The sequence below is a fragment of the Haemaphysalis longicornis genome, unplaced genomic scaffold (genome assembly GCF_048455015.1).
Source record: "Haemaphysalis longicornis isolate Haplotype H1 unplaced genomic scaffold, Haemaphysalis longicornis Haplotype H1 scaffold_7, whole genome shotgun sequence".
NCBI classification, from domain to species: domain Eukaryota; kingdom Metazoa; phylum Arthropoda; class Arachnida; order Ixodida; family Ixodidae; genus Haemaphysalis; species Haemaphysalis longicornis.
Genome location: NW_027526422.1, coordinates 164,899,950 through 164,915,593, shown reverse-complemented (window position 1 = coordinate 164,915,593; position 15,644 = coordinate 164,899,950). Strand labels below are relative to the sequence as shown.

General features: G+C 51.2%; 1 pseudogene; it reads left to right on the top strand.

Moving 5' to 3' along the window:
* Window positions 1-2,683: 2,683 nt before the first annotated feature.
* LOC144146642 (uncharacterized) lies at window positions 2,684-11,960 on the top strand (annotated as a pseudogene).
* Window positions 11,961-15,644: the final 3,684 nt, after the last annotated feature.

Sequence of the window (15,644 nt, the reverse complement as noted above, 5' to 3'; positions counted from 1 at the left end):
TTGTCCGGCTTGAATTATCGCTAAATAAATAAAGTTGGAAATTCCAAGATTTCACTCTATAGAACAGCAAAATATTTATTAAGTGTTGGCCGTAACAAAGCTCGTAAAATCCTCTGCGCACACACGCAGTAGCTTCAAATAACTCTGTGTGTACCCTTTTCAGATTTCTGCTGTTCACAAGACGAAGTTTGCCAAGCTGGTTTCCTATATTACGACAGGCTCAGGAGTCAGCTCTTATGCTTCGCCCAGGTTTTAGGCTCAATGCTAGACGAAAGAAGCAAGGAATGGGAAAGCTAAAAATAAACGTTTAATAGGTTGTCCAGCTAGCCGATCTCTCGGGAGTAGTTAGGGTTCTCCCAGACGTACATGAATAAACGTTTTCGCTACCTGTGGTGGCACGTGATTTCATTTGGTATCAGCAAGTACTTTATGCAATTGCTGTAATGCGTGTTTTGCATAAAGTACCCCAAAAAAACAATATATGTGATTTTTGCAGATAACTACACTAATTATTTGCAAGGTTTCTGATGAATAGCCTGTCAAGTTCGCGTTTTGCATGTACGAAGCGATTATCTTGCTGAGGTGACTTTTCTATACCATAAATAAGCAGCGTCATTTTGTAGCTGCTTTGAACGACGAGTAATAAAGTGTTGAGACATGAGTTTTGACGCCAGACTTTTTTTGTTGACAGAAGAGACGTCCCAGAAATAATATTTTGTGGATTCAGTCCCACAACGATGTGACCTCTTGGCACCGGAAGGAATGGCATCGCCAACCGCGAAAGCGCAGGCCAAAAGTGCTAAAGTAACAAAGAATGAACACCATAATGAAATAATTATTCCAAATATTTCAATGCGAAATAATTGTTGTAATTGCTTAAAGAACGCGCAAGAGGTGGTTTTGCAGAGCAATGGAGGCCATTGCCCGAGTTGTAAATAAAACCAGCGACGTTTCGGTAAAAGCCTTACCCGCCTGGGTGCCGAGCAGCCAAGGCGGCGGGTTCATAGCGTAAAACGCGCGGGCTTGATACTGGTTCCCGCAACTGTGTTTCTGATGTAGGCAAAAACAAAAACCCCTAAGTTCTTAGATATTGGTGCAGATGAACATCGCCAGGTTAGTAGAGTACACCCGGATCCCTTGACTACGACACTCCTAATTACGCATGTGTTGCTTCGGTGCGCAAACCGCAAAATAGAGATTTCACGTCAGCAAGAAATATTTGACAAGCGGTGAGAGTCTTTTATTCTCGGCTTTAGCCTTCTCGTCTGGCTGAGTTGCAAGCAAAAATGTGCAAAGTTTAACTCTTGTAAACCTAGTTATCACAAACGAAAAGGTCTGCTTCTCTTGGTTTTGCAAAGTATACGGGGAGAGTTTCATGAAAGTTAGGCTTAAGTGTTGGTTAAAAGTCTTATGGTGTGTCTTTTTGTGTTTCTCGAATGCTGCCAACAAGTTCATACGCTCGGGGAAAGCGCCTTTGCTTCAGATTGGGAAACTTGTCAAGCTATATCTACTGTGTGATTCGCTTCAGCCCAGGAATTTATATACCCCCTAACCCCTCCGCCCCCTGCCCCCCAAAAAAAGTTTCCACAACCAGGAGCACCCGGCCTAGGGATTTATACACCCCCGCAACCACGCCCCCGAACCTCCCTCCTCTGCCCCCCCTCTCGCTCCCCACGAAGAAAAGCGAAATTCTGGAGAAACCCCTCCTTCAGTCTGTCATTTGTGCACAAGCACGTGCGCCATCCACGGCGAGACTAAGAGACCAAGCTCCGGCAAAGCAGACTTCAATCCCTTTCATAGTCTCTTAGTAAAGCAACTGCGTGGCTCAGAGTGAGCGCAGCTGAGACGTTCCTCTAGAGTGGATTGCGTACCGAGGTGTTACACCTGGTATACCAGCACGGCGGGGGCTCACGTTCACTGCTACGAGACGAATAAACTTGCTAGAAAGAGTGTAGTAGAGCTTTCATTATGATAAATTTTTCAAAAGTGTTTTAGAGGTTTAGTCAACACATCTGAAGTGAACAGTTCGCGTCCAGGGTGTTATGTAAGCGACTGACTGGTACTCGTTATTTCGTCGAGAATAAATTAAGCGTATATGGTATGGGTAATGGTAGCTGACTTATGGCGTATTGGGTTGGGCGTTTACAAGCGCTCTGGAGTGCTCCTAAAAGTGGTCGCGCCTTCGGTTGGTATAATTCGAGTGCTCGAACTACCTCTGGTTTGTTCTTTCGGGGCGTTCGCCTCCGACTCGGAGCGCTCCCGACCGCCTTGACTTCGAATTGATAGCGTGGCGCGATCTGGCCTCTAGGACGGGTCACGTGACACAAAACACCGCGGCTTGGCCACCTAACTGATCGGGGCCATTTTTCGATGCAGCAGAGGAATGTTTACCCGGCGTTTTCCCGCGCTGGCTGTACGGTACCGCTACAGGCGCGCTGCTCCGAGATCGCCGATGCATTCTCTTGGTACTCTGCCCCTCGCGCCCTGATTGCGAGCCGGCTTGGCATCTGGGAACTCCGAGCCAGAGGACTAGGGCGGCCAACCGAATACGCCATTACTCTGTCGTTCAGTTCTCTCTGCTCCAGCAGAGAATATATTTTTCCTATACAGCGGCGAGTGTCGGGAAATAAAGATGTCGGTGATAACATTGCCCCGAATATAATTACTTACGCAATACCGCAAAATGCCGCATGGTTACGGAGAAATTGTGCCGGTAAGTTGTCAACAAATTAGCTTTGGCTGGAATATTTACCGAGTACCGTATTTGCACGAATCTAACCCGTACCTCTTTTGCCTGAATGTAGCCTTGATATTTCTGGGCGTGTTAAAATAGGGTTTAAAACCGAAGTCAGCTTTACAGCAGCCGGCAGCATTGCCACGGACACAAACTCCACTGGAAATCCAACTAAACACTCTAAGAAAAAAGGTAGAAAAAGGGAGACAAATCCGGGTTTTCCTCCCCCGCCCGGCGAATTTCTTCCTTTGGCTCATTACCCGTAGCGCACTCTGTACAGTCTCTACGAAACACGGACATCGGTGCACGGCCGGACTGGAGGAGTGGCGGGCGCGCACTTGGAGGACCGGCGAGCGCGCACTTAGCGCTTCTCCTCCAGTCCCGCCGTGACGGGGGAGCATACATTCTCCCCTGTAGTCTGCGAGCTTCTGACGGTTCTGACGTCGAAAACGAAAACAAGTCTTCGTTGCACAGTGGCTTTTGGCCGATCGGTCGTACACGATGACTCTGTGCAACATCGCCCTTGCAGTGTGGTGCTTCCTTATCCTCTCACTGTCTTTTTTTATCCCCATGTGCTCGCCACGCAAACGCACGGTCCTCCAGCCGTGTGTTTCGCAGACGTTCTGCGGTAGCCGCTGCGTGCTTGCTGGGAGCGACTAGCCTGCACCCAGTTCAACGTAACGACCGCATTTGTGGGCGCTTTCTACTCACGCTCAAAGGTAAAAGTGGGCAGCGATGATACTGTAACTGCCCTTTCCTTCATTAACGAGCACGGACAGCCGCATAGTGAAGCATCAGTTACCAACAACGAAAGGGCCCATTGATTAGCTTTTCGGCCAGTGATTCAAAATGGTTGCCAGACCACCGGTTCACTCTTCGCTATAAGAGCGAAGGCCATGAGTGTAGTTACTCAAACATACGCCCTGTACTGTTTTGTTACACGTTTTGTTCTTCTGTGAGCTATTCATACGCGCCGTACTCTTTCGTTACAGTTTTTTTTCTTCTTTGAGCTTTCTATAGTTCCTTACAAAACCTGAAACTAATAAAAGGTTGCAATTGCACGAGTTACATCTGGCAAAACAACAAAACACAGCTGAGGCTTATGCAGTGCTGTGGGTTATTTGAAACAAACAACAAGCCCAATGTTCCTAATTGCATGCTCTCCAATCAGTGTTATATATACTTTGTAGCCTTTATGGTTTAGTGTGGCTTTGTGATCACGCGGACATCTGAAAAGTGTACTAAGTTTTGTGCATTGTGTAGGTACACGTGTATTATGTTTGCGCTGTTGCTTATAGCGTGTATTGTGCGTTGCCAATGCCTTCAATGAAGGTATGTTGCTGTGTTGTGCTATGTTTCTTTCCAATTTGTACTCGCCAGCGTGCGGCCGGTGCGGCCCTTGAAATGTTGCATATATATATACGTTAGCCGTAGAGTAACCGCCTTGATGTAAGCGCTCACGGATAGTGATTCTTAGTAGTTGCACCTCCGCCACCACAACATTTTTTTGCGTCATCTATCGGTCATTTTTAAACGTTTCCGGTTGCGTTACTTCGAGCTCGCTAGATGGCGAGCAGTGTCATCTCCTGGCTGGGAAGGATGCGGCCAGGGGGATAAAGCGAGCTCCTAGACCGTACAAATCGTGCGCGCTGACATGATACAATTCCCATGGTTGCCAGATCAATTGTATTCAGCCTTCTAAAAAGTTGTTCCGTAATTATTTAACTAAAACAAAGAACTGAATCAAAATTGTTACAAATAATTGCCTCAGTAATTAAAACTATCTCAAATCAAACTTTTAGGGTAAATAAGCTCAAATAGCGAACAAAGAGTAATTGCGTAGTTCAGTTTTGGTTTCGATTTTCTTGAAGTGTACCAGGAAGTGGCCAGGCCCTTCTGCCTGCCTTATGCAGTGTGTGGGTGCACTCTCCAGCTCAGATCTGCGTGCGTGCAAAACGTGTGCAACTGGTACAACTCGGATGCACGCGCTGAGCAAGTGCCTCCCCGGGCGCTTGCTAGGCTGTCATTCATTTCTTCACGTTAAGCACCCTATCTCTTCCCCCTGAACTGACGCCGGAACAGCGATTCTGAGCTGACCTTGACTACCGCAAGTTCACTACAGGCTACGGAGTGGCAGCCAGCGATCGTTCCCGTTGGAAAAGGAATAAAAGGAGATTTTATAATCGTTAGGTTCCAGTTGTTTTATTCATGGACCTTCTTACAGCTCTTACCCGCCGCGGTGGCTCAGTGGCTAAGGCGTTGCGCTGCTGAGAACGAGGTCGCGGGTTCGATTCCCGGCCGCGGCGACCGCTTTTCTGATGGAGGCGAAAAGCAAAAACGCCCGTGTGTACGAGATTTCGGCGCACGTTAAAGATCCCCAGGTGGTCAAAATTATTCCGGAGCCCTCCACTACGGCGCGCCTCATCACCTGCGTTGCGTCAACGCGTTAAACCCTACAATCAGAATCAGAAATCTTACAGCTCTTCGTGCTTCGAACGTTCGCGTAAATGTTAGGGAAGGTGGAACGAAAAAAGAGGTAACGAAATGCGGTTTCTTTTTTAATCAGTCACAATAAGTCAATAAGTCAATGTTCTCTCCTCGCGCGGTCTGTGCGGCAAATTACTGCCCATTTATTCCCGCAAGCTTTCCCTTTGAAGTTGAGGAAAGCAGTTAGAACTTGACAAGTACAGTCAAAAGGGTAAACGGGCACGCCACTGACTCTATTTCGCAGACTCCCTTGGCATTCATTCTGCCACTCTGTTGGCCTGCGATCGACCGCGCTCTTTCGTTGCCGGTGAGTCGCCGCCCTTTGCAAAGTGCCGCTCCTCACCAGCAAATCAGCGCTGGCCCATGCGCTAACGTTTTTTTTTTCGTGTGTCATTAAAGGTTTTACATTCAGCTAAAGCCTAGGTTCACTTTGTTTGTAAAGCATTGAGTGACTCGCAAAATGTCACAGAATGGCAAATAAAGCGGCACAGCGCAAAAATGCACGGAGATCATGACGGAGATTCATTTTTCTGTGCGCCCCAGTACGGATCAGCTGATCCCATGGCGTCCTCGCGCATGCCATCAGTCGCATTCGAGCTTGCGCGCAAGTGTTGTGTGAGCGTTGCCACATCTTGCTCAAATAGTCGCAGTAGATATAAATCACACGCTAAACCGAAAACACGTCGGTTACCTACCAACAGGAGATAAACTACGCAATGTTGTCGATGCCGCCTACACGAGATCAGCCTGGCCAGCGGTCCGCCATGTTACAATTAATCCCGGCACGATTCGCAAGCCGGACGCGGAAACGGCACAGTAGCACGTTGCCAGATTACAACCCATCGCTCTCGCCGTTTTTGGTAAGCAAAAGCTCAGGTGGCAACCTTGAAATCGTTGTATCATGTCTGCCACCATGTGTCGTACCGTTCCGATGCATTGGCTAAGCGGCGCGCTTTCACTCTAGAGTCAGTGTATTATCTCTGTAAGGTCCACTTATGAGATTAGCGGCCAGGCGCCCGGGCTGCGCGTGAGAACCCGCCGCTCTGTCTGGCGACGTAGCACTGCCGACACTGCGCTGCAACCGCCGCCAATTCGTCACGGCGTGCACGGGAGGTGGATCTTCTGGCCCACCGCATACCTCAAGGATAATGCCCCATTGAGAAAGCAAATAGCGCCGCCGGGTTCCAGGAACGTCCGCTCAACTCGCGGAGGTGGTGGGATTACCGGCGTGTCTCTATTGTTGTCGCGCCCTGGTCAGCATGACGCACTGTCGCCGTCTTTCGCTTAACCCCGCGGGGTCGCCCGAACTTGCTCGTCCGCGAGCGTGCCGTTGACCCGAAGGTGGCGGCGCCTCAATGAATATTCCGTGGCGTGCTGAGTGACAGCTGTCTACGCGAATTTAGGCACTCCCTTGCGCGTGTACGAACGCTACAGGGACGTTCCCGAGAGAGGGTGATCTCGAGGTTGTATAACACCAAACTTGGCCGTTGAAAATCGTTCTTGTCTGAGCGCTGAGCTGGCAGTTCCCGGCGGGACAAGGATTCTCGACCGTTAACGCTAGGTTGGGAGTTGTGAGCCCCCTAGTCGAGGTTAAGATCGCGTCGGAGGTTTAGGGTACAGCGCCGTACCGGGCAACTAGACGGATCTTGCGGCGAGACCGAGTCTCGCCCGTGGTTTCTCGAGCGGTTTGTGTACGCTCCGAGAATAGGAGAGTTAGACGAAGCTGAGGAGCTCGAGTGATTTGTGCGCACTCGGAGCTAGTGTCTAGGTGAATTTAGCAGTTTTTCTTTTTATTTCTCATGTACCCAGTTTCCTACTGTAAATAGCTGTATATAAACTCTTCGTTTCATTTAATGAACCTCAACGCCTCGAGTTCGTCAGTTCGACCGCCGTCTCCAAGAACTTCAACACCATCGCCCTGCCAGCCTCCTGCCAAATCAACTGGAGCCTGGACGATTGGGTTCCTGATCGACACCGGACTTCGGGGAAACGATCTTTACTGGCGCAGCCGACAGGATTTGGCAGAAGAAATCACCGGGCCGCAACCAGGGGCAGCAAGCAGACGCAAGCCCGCCTTCATCGGCGGCGGCCGAGCTCCGCGCGGAGTGGAGCGGCAGAGGCAACCAGCGCACGGGGCAACGACGCAGCGGCCGACCTCCGGAGGTGCCGGTGAGTGCGATTTCTTGCGCTTCGTTGTGGCGGTGTAGGCTGAGTCTGGGGTCGCATGGTAGTCACACGGAGCATGCAGATGAACATGGCGGAAGGAGACCGAAATGGTCAGACACATGAGGCGCCACCTCAAGGAGGAACGGTGGCCGAAGAGGTGGTCCAAGCGAAGTCTGAAACAATAATTCTTAAACGAATGGAGTTGGAGTTTCAGGAGCGAGAGAGAAAGGCGGCGGAGCGTGACAGAAAAGAAGCGCGAGAAGCGGTGGAGCGAGAGAGAAAAGAAGCGCGCGAAGCGGAGGAAAGAGCGCGAGAGGCGGTGGAGCGAGAGAGAAAAGAAACGCGCGAAGCGGAAGAAAGATCGCGAGAGGCGACGGAGCGAGAGAGAAGAGAGGCGCGAGAATCGGAAGAACGCATACAAAAACTGCAGCTCGAATCCGATGAGCGGCTGCGAAGGTAGGAGCTGGAGACGAGGGCTGGCACGCAAACTACTACGGGCTCGGACTCAGACGAGGGTAGACGGCCGGGCTTAGACCCGGTCACTCAGTGCGGAAATGTCCTGAAAGGGCTTAAGCTGCCGTGCGATGCGGACATTCCGTTGTGGTTCGACGAAGTTGAAAGGTTGTTTGTGACGTACGGTGTGCCGGAGTCGAGTCGGGTCTATTTAGTTGTACCGGCGTTGTCAGAACGGGTGAGGTACATGTTACGTGAACTCAGGGACAGTGAGTGCAATGACTACGAAGTGGTAAAAAAGGCTTTGTTGCAGGAGCTGAAGCTAAGCCACGCAGAATACCTCGACCGATTTGCAAAGGCAGCGAAACGTAACGACGAAACCTGGTCGCAATTTGCCTCCCGCGTTGGCACCCAGTTTGACTACTACCTGAAATCAAGGAAGGTCGAAACAAGAGAGGAGGTAGTGGCCCTCATGGTGGCCGATAGAATTAAGAACAGCTTGAGCGCTGAGGGACTCGAGTAGGTTCGCCTGCGCGAAGCAGAGACGTGGCTGAAACCGCCAGAGATAGCTAACGTGCTGCAAACCTTCGAGCAGGCCAAGGGAAGAGGCTCCGCTGTTGGGCGTAGAGATCAAGTACCTCCGCGCAATACCAACCGTGTCAAGCGAATGTGGACATGTAGCGTCTGTAAGGGAGAGGGTCAACATTTCCGGCTGTGCCCGAAAATTGCTGAGAAGCCAGGAAACCCAGGGCGTAACGCGCACGTGCAGAGAGTGATTGTAGAGGACGCAAGTGCAGTGCAGGCTCAGGATGCCGGCCTGACGAGTGGGGCGCAGCGAATTCTCGTGGTCGAGGTGAATGCGCTCGGAAGCATTGACGAGCTGAGAAAGTCTAGACTACAGCACGTGGAACTCGACTGTGCAGGCAAGACAGTTACCGCGACGGTCGACACGGGAAGCGAAGTTACGGTGGTACGAGAAAGTCTAGTCCCACAGGACGCTATGCAGCCGTCGGGCACCGTCAGGCTAGTTCCAGCATTTGGCGAGTCGGTTAGCGCGAGAGTGGACAGCCTGCCTGTGACTTTGAGGCAGGCCGTGTCGGTGGTCGGGAGCCCCAAGGTGCAGCTAATCTTTGCTGTCACCAACAATCTCGCCAAAGGACTAGACTGTTTGCTTTCGAGAGAGGATTTGGAGCTGCTGACGAAATGTCACCCCAACCGGGAGGCGAACAGCACGGCTGAAACTTTCGTCCCTCAAGTGGGGACTGCGAGGTCGGCACCGGGGCGATCTCGGAACCGGCGGCTGCCGTGTGTGGATTACGGGAGAGACGGCACCCGAAGCTCCGGCAGAGGAGATTGATGAGGCAGTCGAAGTTGAGGGCCCACGGGCAAGGCTGCTGGCATCTCAGCTGGCTGATGACAGCGTAAAGAAAGCTTGGGCCGGCGCGAAAACAGGGAAAGCCGTCATGTTTGTCTCTGACGGGTTGCTGTTTCATAGGGACACTATAGCCGGCGCGAAAGTAACGCAACTTGTGCTGCCCTCAGAGAGACGCGAGGAGGTACTTTTGCTGGCCCACGAGTCACTATGGGGAGGCCATTTAGTCCCCAAAAAGACGAAGGCTAGGATAAAATATAGCTTTTTCTGGCCCGACCTAGAGGCAGACGTATCCCATCACTGCCAAACATGTCATGACTTCCAAATCAGGGCAGATAGACGGCTCAGCCACCGGCTCCCTATTGTTCCCCTAACAAGGCCCGACCACCCATTCCAGGTAGTAAACGTGGACATCATCGGTCCGATGGACGTACCGTCGGGTCGGGGCCACAAGTATGCGCTTTGTCTGGTTGACCTCTGCACACGCTGGCCCGAAGTCGCTTGCTTGCGGTCACGTACGGCGAAAGCAACTTGTGAGGCTCTCCTGACAATATTCAGCAGGACTGGCATCCCTGAGTTAATATGCTCTGACCAGGGTACTAACTTCACGTCCCAACTGACACAAAGCTTTTTGGAAAGGTTGGGCTGCGCGCCACGCTTCTCGACACCGGAACACCCGGAGAGCAATGGCACGGTGGAGCGTTGGAATAGGGTACTTAAGAACATGCTGTTTCACGTCATCCAGAAGGATCCAAGAAACTGGGATAGACTAGTACCGTTCGTGTTGTGGGCCTACCGAGAGGTTCTGCACGACACAACCGGAGTCGCCCCGTTTCGCATGCTATATGGCAGGAACCCCACAGGACCGCTGGTGATCCTCCAGCACAGTTCGACAGGCGAACTGCCCGTACCAGGCACATTAAAAGAGGAGCCAGCGAAATACCTACGGCAGCTGCGCGAGCAGCTAGAGGTAGCGGCGGAAGTGGCGGGGCTCACGGCGAGCGCGCGCCAGGGCAGCTACGCGCAGGCGTACAATAGAACCGCGCGTAACAAGACGTTCAGCGTGGGTGAACAGGTCCTTTTGTTCGACACGGAGGGTAAACGTAAGACGGCCCCGAGATGGTTGGGCCTATTCACGGTTGTTGCACAGGAGAGGCAGCATTCATACCGTCTTGACCATGGGGGAAAAGAGAACTTTGGTGATGCACGCAAACCGGCTACGGCCTTACTAATGTCGCGTCAGTCACGTGGGGGTGGTGTTCGATGAAGATAGCGAGTTTTGGGACGTAGAGTGCGCCCCGCGCTTTATGTCGCCGCGTCGAAGTACCTCCCCTTACCGATCGAGCAGTTGTCACACTTAAGCGAGCGAGAGGGCTCTGAAATTGCAAGCGTATTTGAAAAACACGCCGACCTGTTCGATGGAACGCCAGGACTCGCCGCGGTGGGGCAAGACCGAATCGAGCTGCATGGAAGTTATGAGCCAAAGAGGGCTTTTCGTTACCGTGTTCCGGAGCTGCTCAGGAAAGAAGTCACCCACCAGGTAGACGAACTGTTAGAATTGGGCCTCATTTACCCAGTGGAAACTGAGCATGCTCACCGGGTCGTTTGCGTCGGAAAGAAAGATGGGTCGTGGAGAATGTGTATTGACTACCGCAGACTAAATGCCGTGACTCGCGCCGATGCATTTCCTATGACTCCACCGCAGGAGCTGATCCTAAAAGTGGGTCACTCGAGGTTTATTACAGTCATAGACTTGCGGAGGGGCTACTGGCAGGTGCCGGTAGTGCCGGAGAGCCAGCACCTAACCGCCTTCGTCACGCACGACGGGCAGTACGCGTGGCGCGTCATGCCGTTTGGTGTCAGAAGTAAGGCAGCGACATTTCAGATGATGATGAACACGTTGCTCGCCAAACACCGGTCCTACGCCACGGCCTATCTGGATGACATTGCTGTCTTCTCCTCTTCATGGGAGGAACACCTTAGGCACGTGGACACTATCCTCGGCTTGTTGACGGACGCGAGGTTAAAGGCGAGCGTTGAGAAGTGCCAGGTAGCTCAGGGCCACATTAAGTACATCGGCCACGTAGTGGGCAGCGGAACGCCCGGTCCCGATCCGGAAAAGCTGGCCGCAATCAGAGGTCTCGTACAACCAAAGAATAAAAAGGAGCTTCGAAGCCTCCTTGGCATTTGCGGGTATTACCGAGAGTACGTCAACAACTACGCGGAGGTAGCTGAGCAGCTAACGTCCCTGACAAAGCGGGGTGTACCGAACCCGATTCCTTGGAGTAGCGAGTCCGAGCGGGCGTTCGAGCAGCTAAAGGAGTCCCTTTGCTCAGCCGCGGCGCTAAACACCCCTGACCCGCCCCAGCCCTATTGGCTGTTACTTACGCGTCTAAGGTGGGAGCCGGGGCATGTCTGGCGCAGATGGGGAAAGAGGGCCGCGAGAAGCCCATCGCTTTTGCCAGCCATCGTTTCACTCCAACCCAAACCGGCTGGTCAACCATCGAACGCAAGGCGTTTGCCATCATTTGGGCATTGAGAAAGTTTGATTATTGGGTTTTTGGGGCAGAAGTCAATGTCGTGTCTGACAATAGCCCTCTGTCTTACCTGACGACCTGTACGCCTCATGGGGCTAAATTGTCAAGGAGGGCATTAGCCTTGCAACGCTACAACGTTGTGGTTTCTCACAGGAAGGGAGCAAACAACGCGAACGCGGACGCACTGTCGCGCCTTCACAATGTTACTTGAGGGGGCCACCACTGAATTGCCTCCGAGCCTTAACCCCGCCACGACGGACGTGTACGTTCCCGTTCACCCGTCTTTTTTGTTGATGGTGTGTGTGTGTGTGTGTGTGCGCCGTGGTTGTGCGCGACGAGATGCCTTGGGTGCTCGATCCGTGCACCGAATTGATCGATCGGCGCACCGAACTGAACTTTCTGTGCACCGCAAGTGAGCGAAAGCACAGCCGAACATTCTTGAAGGAACGTTATCAGGCTACGCCGTCAAGGAGGACATTCACGTGCGTGCGCAAAGTGCCAATGCAAACTTTCTTAACGTTTTAGCTTTGTTGACGGCAACATTGCCCGTGTTGTTTGCCAGTCCTTATTCCTTTTGTTCTTGTTGTCGAGTGCCAGAATGTTTGTGCGTGTTTCCAGTTATAGCGCGCATCAGTGTTATAGGTTGAGTTGTCTCGTTGATCGGGCCGTTTACGCGCTCCGGTGACACGACCCCATTTCTTTTTACTCGCACTTAGTGTTTTTAGCATCTTTTTTTTGTGTATTTCCGGTTTGCTAGAGTATTCCGTCCCTGTTGAACGGCTTGTGAAAAGAATGTTTTTGTAGTTTAGGCGAGAGAGAGTTCGGATCAGCTGCAGAAATGAGAGGGGGCTCATTTGTAATTACGCCTAGCTCCTTCAAGTGTTTTTTTTTTCGTTTGTTGGTTCCGCTGTAACTGTGGAAGGACAGATGAAACGAGTGGCCCTTTTTAATTCTTTTCGGATTGACTGAACCAAGAGGTCCAGTAACCCTCTTAAAGGGGGGAATTGTAAGGTCCACTTATGAGATTAGCGGCCTGGCGCCCGGGCTGCGCGTGAGAACCCGCCGCTCTGTCTGGCGACGTAGCACTGCCGACACTGCGCTGCAACCGCCGCCAATTCGTCACGGCGTGCACGGGAGTCGGATCGTCTGGCCCACCGCATACCTCAAGGATAATCCCCCATTGAGAAAGCAAATAGCGCCGCCGGGTTCCAGGAACGTCCGCTCGACGCGCGGAGGTGGTGGGATTACCGGCGTGTCTCTATTGTTGTCGCGCCCTGGTCAGCATGACGCACTGTCGCCGTCTTTCGCTTTCACCCCGCGGCGTCGCCCGAACATGCTCGTCCGCGAGCGTGCCGTTGAACGGAAGGTGGCGGCGCCTCAATGAATATTCCGTGTCGTGCTGAGTGACAGCTGTCTACGTGAATTTAGGCGCTCCCTTGCGCGTGGACGAACGCTAAAGGGCGTTCCCGAGAGAGGGTGATCTCGAGGTTTTATAAGACCGAACTTGGCCGTTGAAAATCGTTCTTGTCTGAGCGCTGAGCTGGCAGTTCCCGGCGGGACAAGGAGTCTCGACCGTTAACGCTAGGTTGGGAGTTGTGAGGCCTTTAGTCGAGGTTAAGATCGCGTCGGAGGTTTAGGGTACAGCGCCGTACCGGGCAACTAGACGGATCTTGCGGCGAGACCGAGTCTCGCCCGTGGTTTCTCAAGCGGTTTGTGTACGCTCCGAGAATAGGAGAGCTAGACGAAGCCTAGGAGCTCGAGTGATTTGTGCGCACTCGGAGCAATTGTGTAGGTGAAGTTTGCAGTTTTTCTTTTTATTTCTCATGTACCCAGTTTCCTACTGCAAATAGCTGTATATAAACTCTTCGTTTCATTTAATCAACCTCAACGCCTCGAGTTCGTCAATTCAACCGCCGTCTTCAAGAACTTCCACACCATCGCCCTGCCAGCTTCCTGCCAAATCAACCGGAGCCCGGGCGATTGGGTTCCTGATCGACACCGGAGTTCGGTGAAACGATCTTTACTATCTCTATGGATGCAGCGGGTCCGTTTTTCGCGCCGCCTGCACTGTCTTTGCGCTCAGATGCACGACTGCAGAATATCCGCGTTTTGATGCAGCGGTTGTTGCAAGGTAAGACGACTAACAAGAATTAGTTGTTCTCTAACGGCCGCATTCAATGCTTGGGATCTCGTGTGTCTGTGAAAAGCGGGATTACAAGCGTCTGGGAAATAAAGGCACCATTTTGTATGCAAGCGTTAGTCGCGCTAAACGCGTAGACGGAGGGCTTAGCGGGACGAATGCAATAAGTCGCGCATATACGATTGGCGTCATGGGTTGCTAACCGCAGTTTCTTGCTTGGTGGGTAATTTTTGGGGTATTTTAGCGCATTTTAAGTGCACAACCACAATAACCTGCCGATTTGTACTTCCTCAACCCTCAAACCGATCACCTTGCTAGGCCTTTCTCGCATAGCAAGCCTTGCTCTGGTGGCGCCGCCAGGGGATTGATGCTCCTCCATTGCCTCACGAAAGGGGGAAACCTTCCTCCACGCATAGGGGCAGAAAGGCGCTCCTCCAGGTTAAAGGGAAATGTTTCTACCTCTTATGGAGCAGTATTTGATACATTCCTGTTTCACCCATCAGAGTGAAACTACCACACCGTTTTTCTTATAGTGAATCCTATCTACAACAACCCGTCAACATCCTTTGAGTGAATTTTGGTGCACCCATTTATCAATAAACATACATCCACCAGCTGCTTCCCATATATCTGCTGCTGAAATTAGCCTCTCTTTTAAATCATTATGGCTCCAGTTAGGTACAACTATGACGCGTCCATCAAGCCCACGATAATTTTGCTTGCCGCGAGTGACGGAAACCGTGCAGCGTTGTACAGACTGAGTGATCCGGTGACTATAGTTCGTGATCGGCGCAGACAAAGCAAAAGCAAAGCCATATTTACATGAAAGGCTTCACCGGCCCTGAGCACGCATTCTTTGGAGAATCTGAAAACTGCATGGTTAAATTCCTAAATTAGTAGCGACTCAACTAAAATTATGCAGGTCAACGCTCATGAAATGGGAAGAACAATTTTAATGGTCCCCGCGCCAGTTTTACTCACAGCGGAAGCCGAAGAAGCAAGTTTATCACACAACAGGAATTTTTGGTGTCACAGTTGCGTGGCAAAATAAAATATCTTCAGTTGGGTACGTGGTGTCACTTTTGTGCGCCTGCGTAGAAGAATCGGTGTCAATTTACTGTTCTTCGATTTTCCGACGTCTATTACTTGTGCGTTCCAATCAAGGATGCGTTACAACCGGCCAAATACGGTAAAAAGTAAACGGAATTTGCAGCCTATGGCGCAATATGTAATGGGTAAATGATAGGTAAAAGACACAAAAAATAATGGCACCAACCATTGCTTCAAAATTACTAGGTACGTTGTAAGAATGATTGAGGGTATTTTCCGAATTCTACACGGTGACAAAAAAAGTCATAAAGACTAACAACGAAATGTTTTTTCTAACACGTGAATATATACCTTCAAGCGCAACTCTTGATTAGGGCGCACTGTCCAATAGAATATAAAAAACACGACAGCCCAAAAGTCCGACTTAGCTATCTGATCCTGCTGAGCAATTGAAGCGTACTGTAAAACAGAGCGACAATAAGGTTACTCATGAATCTATACTTCATTTTAGAGATATGCCATCCCGACGCAATATCCCTGCTAATTTACCTGGTAAACAGAGGATTGCCTGTTGCTAAACCACATAGCGCACGTCGAAATGCTAGATGAGTATACGGGCGTGTCTTTAAAGTTGACAGATGCCCCCATTCATTACAATTACGCATTAACCGAAGAAATTGACCTTGCCAGATGCGCAAAATATCC